Here is a 5790-nt window from a genome sequence, read left to right as displayed (position 1 = left end):
TCAATACTTGTAACTTCTTTCAACATCATACCTTTGCGGTTAAGGTTGTGATATTGGTATAATATGAACCAGTCATGTCGATTAAGATTGGCAATGCCGTATAAATAGAATCATAAGATAGCTTTACTGTATCAGTGTTAGAATATTGATGGACAAGATTACTCATTTGATAGTTGCAAAAAACATTTAAATGTTTAGAAAATATATTTAGGTTTGGAATACTATCACTATTAAAAAATAGACTTCTATCTGCAGATTTTTGCAGTAGATTTTCCGTTGGAAAATTAATAATAGGCTTCCTACGGATACAAAGAAATGTCAATTTTTGTTAACTTCCACCACAAATCTGCCACTAATTTTAAAAAAAATTAATATCGATTAACTTGTCGTGAATTTTTGTCGGCACATTCATTTGTTATCTTAAAATATCCGCCATAAATACACCACAAAATGGTATAATTTTAAAAAGTTAATTAACATTAATTAATTAAAATCAGTGACGGATTTGTATTAATTATTTTCTTTTAAAGTTGCCAAAGAAATTTGATAGATCACACCATCCACCGATAATCCACCAACAAATTAAAAGAAATGATTTAAAAATATTTAAAATAAAATCAGGTTGATTAATTTTCTGGTAGATTTTTAATGCATCGCATCATTCGTCGGTAATATCCCAGAAAATTCATCAACTTGATTTTTTTTAATAATTTTTGTGACAGATTTGTGGCGGGTTTTTAATAAAAATTGCATTTTTAGTTATTTTTTTCATTTTTTATCCGTAAATTATTTATTCTTATTTTGTTTACATATTATATGTGATATACTTTAATATATACCACATACTATGCATATCAATTATATATATGTGTGTGTTTTTCAATTGTTGTTAGTGAGCTGTAATAACTCATATAATGTTGTATTGGGCTAATGGGGTTAATATGATTAAAATATTATTAATAAACATATTGAGTTATAATTCTATTATCTAGTCCAATACATACCATATTAAACAAACATGTAATAAGATGTTGGTGTTATTGGACTTTAATAAGTCATAAAAAGTCTTATTTCGTTTTAATAGATTTTAGTAGTCTTATTGAACTTTAGTGGGTCTTAGCGGTGTTATTGAGACAAATACATATATGTTACATGTATACGAACACAGAATAAGTCACCAAGAATTATAAATGATCTTGTTGGGATTTAATGAATCTTAGTTGGGTTTTAATGAATATATATTGGATTTTATTCAGTTTTATTGTACTTTAATGGATATACGGAGATGAGTTTTACTAAACTTTATTCTATCTTATTGTAACATCCAATTTCTAATATGCCCAATTATTTGCTTAGTATATTTAATTATTGGGTTAAAGAGAACTTATGATTTAGTGGAAGTTTGGGTCTAAAGTTTTATAATTTTATTTCTTAAGAATATATTAGAGGATTTGGAAAATATCACGTCAAATAGATACGTAAAACGGATTTTCTTGGGAGATTTTTTCTAGAATATTTTTGTTGGATGTTATAGATTATCTCTTTATGAATAAGCGAAAACCTCATAGAAAACGGAGGTTCGAGCGAAAAGTTATGAATAATTTAAGTGTTGATGGTCAAAATGGGTACCTAGCCGGGCCAACCCGGCCCAACTCGACTTTTAGCATTATAAATTGGAGTTTTGACCCATTTTTCATGTCATCTAAGTCCAGAACTCACACACACACTAGAGGTGCGATTTTCACATACATAGGCTTGATTCAACTCAAATCAAAGAGGAACTACAAGATCTTTGAATGATTTGATCATCAAGTAAGGTATAATTTATTTTTGTACTTGTTTTTTGTTGATATTCTTGTTATATGGATTGCATGTTGAATTAGAGTTAGGGTTTCATATGGGTTTGATCTTAAGTGTATAAAATGAGTGCATTTTAGTGTTTTTGGCTTGAAATGGTCATTAGATTCAAAAGATTATCGAGATTTATGCAAGTTCATCATATGAACTTTGACTTGATTAAGTCAATGATTTGGGAGATAATATAAATGATAAAATAAAGGTTGRATTTTGGTTGTTTATGTCAAATATGTTATATTAAGTTTAGATTCAGAAGTTGGAATGGTTTGGAATCGAAATGGTTTGAGAAAAATGTTTGAAAATGAGAATTTCGACTTAAGAATGCATTGAAAGTATGCAGACTTTGAAAATCTGTATAAAATCATAGAAAAATCCAAATGATGTGAGGCCAATTTTTTTAGTTAGATATTTGAGTCTAGTTTATTTCTTATTTTATGATCAAGGAATGAATTCGAGCTTAAAATGGGCAAAACATTTCTGCATGCAGTAGTTGTACATAGAAATTTAGGTAAAATGTTCAAATATGATATGTGCATATCATGATTTTCTTATATTGATTGCTTATGAGATTTTGTACATTTACTCCAGGGGGTAATTAGGACATGTTTTTATACTTTGGAAGCAATCTAAGTGTGGTAGATTGGACTTGCTTTGTGAGCTCATTCGGAGCTTTTCGGTATTGTACGGTTGCCCGGTGAGTTATATAGTTAATTGTTACATAYTGATTTGAACATATATATTTTCATATGAATGTTTTTGGTCTTGAATGGAGTCACACGATCTTGATTTGTCTTTGATTATGTCTCTTGAGTTGATTCCTTATTACTATCTCGGTACATCGGTTTGCTTTCTGGATCATCACTTGTTTGTTTTGTTCTTTGAATTGTACGCCATAGTATGGGTACTACTTCGTGTGGCACACCGGAAGTTTATGGCAAAGTCAAGATCCCGGGTTGGACGGGTGAGACTTTCTGCGGTTGTGAATACTCATTGCTCAGAAAGGAGGAAGAGCAATGAGTAGGGAACCTTGGCACATACCCGGTAGAGGAAGGCGGGCAGTGCGAGGTTTCCCGTAATGTATGATTCCAACTTGGACTTTGGCATGAGCCTGGAAGGTGAAGGACGGGGGGATGCACTGTCCTCGTTATGTATACCAATTCGATCTCTTGGTTCTTGATATTTATTGGTATTCTAACGTTGCTGAATATATTTGGTTGTTGATCCCGTCTTCTTGTTGTATTGAGCATCAATGATATGGTATACTATGGTGATTTGAATATGGAATCCTATGATCTTAGCATCCGGTACGTAATTGTTCACTCGGTTTCTTGTATGTCTCGGTTTGCATCTGGATGATGTCTTGAACTCTTTTATTGATAAGAGTTTATTATGTATGTTTATAAACATGTGCGATRTTGATATGTAATGCTTAACTATTTAACTCACTAAGCGTTGGCTTACCATTTAAGTGGCAACCTCTCTCAGGAAAGAAGATGGATAAAAAAAAGAACTTGTTATTTGACTTAAAGATTTATCGGGGAACTTGAAGATATTGACCTTGCTTTTGGGTAAATAGTAGCTTATTGCCGTTTCTCATAGTTGTAGTATGTGTAGCTTATATATAGTCTTGTCCCGTATTCTTTTGCTACATAATTCGGATTATAAGTAAAAACTCCGTTATATCCGGTTTGGAATTATGTTTTGGGTGGTTTTATCACTAAAATAGAACAGATATTTCGAAGTTTTTCTAGAAAATTAATATCCCATATTTTGAGGTTAATTAATGTTATGCCCAGATCTGTGTGTTTCAAAGGGTTGGTCTTTCATGGCCTCTGGTCCTTCATGGCCTCTTGTCCATTTATTGCCTCTGGTCCATCCATTGCCTCTGGTCTTCTTCTAGACTTAGCCATTTCAGCAGCTTCTGGTCCATTGCCTGCCTCTGAACCAATTCATTGCCTCTGGTCTTCTTCCAGACTTAGCCATTTCAGCAGCCTCTGGTCCATTGCTTGCCTTTGGACCAATTGATTGCATCTAGTCTTCCTCCAGACTTAGTTGTTTCAGCAGCATTATCAGATTTTTCATTCTTGGCCCCGATTGCTTTGACAAAACTTTTAGAATAATTTAGGATCAATTTTGGTCCTAATAATTAATAAATTATAGTTTATTAGAGATTTTTATAAAATTGGTAATTTGGGATTTGCTCAAGAAAGATGTCACACTTATTATACTTTAATGAGTTTTAGTTGTAAATTAATGGATCAGTGGAAATGGTCAATCACCATAAATTCAATCGAAAATACTGTTTTTCAACGAATATTTTTCCGACCTGAAAATTCCCCAACCTTTATTTGATTGATCTCGAATGGATTTTTCCTTCGAAAAAAGCATGTTTAATAGTGTATAGAAATTGATTTTTTAACATCTTCTAAGTTTAACCGACGACTGATTTTTTGCAGCCAAAATCCACATGCCAATGCTAGGAGCCTCAGCCTGGTAGGGTTAAGCGTACGAATTAAGATTACATTAAGTCACATCTTATCAATTAATTTGCATTTTAAATTTAGCACAAAAAGTAATCAAAATGACAATATTCTTTTTTTAGGGTAAAGTAAATCTCCTATATTGTTTGTTTTATTTTCGGTTCTGTTTTTAATATAGAGCAAAATGCGTGAAAATATAACATATTTTCAATCAAACCGTTAGTTAATTAGCGAGCTATTTTTCAAATTCAAGTATATGGTGTATGAAACTTATCATGTTTATAGAAGTATGTTTTATATACTAGATTCTTTTTTTTAACTATGGATCCTTAAATAGCGATTTATAAACTATAAACCTCTAAATTTATTGGTAACATTAAATTCATCAAGCATTTTGGTGTAATCGGAATTTATATGGGATCGATTAGGCGACAAGACATACATAACGTGAGTTAGATGGTGTGGAGTGCATACTCATAAATATTGTCTTTATCACCTTATATCGTCATTAGACGAGGTACAAGAGCAGCACCTCTGGCAATGGTATACTAAGTGCCTAACTACCCGTTTCGACCTTATCCAGAAGCAGTTGTAATTGTTGTGTAATTATCTAGAAACTGCCTAGCTACCCCTTAATCATCTATATTTGGTATAAATATATAAAATGTTTAGTATACAACTATATGCTTAGATTTTTTCTGCCTTAACAATGAGAGTGAACTTTTAGATTATTTACAATACCGATGTCGTGAAACCTACGACTGAAGGGTCAAATATAATATTTAGACGTGCAATATTGGTTTAAACTTGGGTCAAATATAATATTTGGAGAGTGCAATACACGATCTAAGATATTATCCAAGTGATGGTAACCACAAACCCAGTTTCTTAATAAAATTGGTTTTTTTAAAGCATATCATAAAGGGTGGTGCTAGATTGGTTTAAACTCGGATTCCAAAGGTAAAAAATGTTTGGAGGTCCTAGATTCGAATCCAATGATGGATAAAAAAAATCCTCTTATGACCACAGAAGTTCAAATGCAGTGACTCCGGGTTACCCGCAAAATGAATGATCATTTTGGAATTAGTCGACTCGTATAACAGGTTGAATATCCAGATTAATAAAAAAAAATTGATTTCATATAAAACCATAAATGTGAGACTTTTGAAGTCTTCATTGTCACCTACTATGTTGGAGCAAACATGTGAAACACATTTGTATGGTACAAGTTTCACACTTATTGTCTTCAATTACTATCATTCTGAATAACGTTGGAAGGCATCTATCGTCATCGGACCCATTCATGGGGTGATTGAATTCTTGGCATAAACCATGACTAATATATTTGTGGTTACAAGTTTCTCGCATCAAATATATATATATATATATATATATATATATATATATATATACTAGAAGCGTACTCGTGCAATGCAGCGAGATACATCGTGAT

The sequence above is a fragment of the Cynara cardunculus genome (assembly GCF_001531365.2).
Source record: "Cynara cardunculus var. scolymus isolate 2C chromosome LG 2, CcrdV1, whole genome shotgun sequence".
Taxonomy (NCBI): domain Eukaryota; kingdom Viridiplantae; phylum Streptophyta; class Magnoliopsida; order Asterales; family Asteraceae; genus Cynara; species Cynara cardunculus.
The sequence above is the reverse complement of the archived record's forward strand: the minus strand, read 5'-3'. Positions refer to the sequence as shown.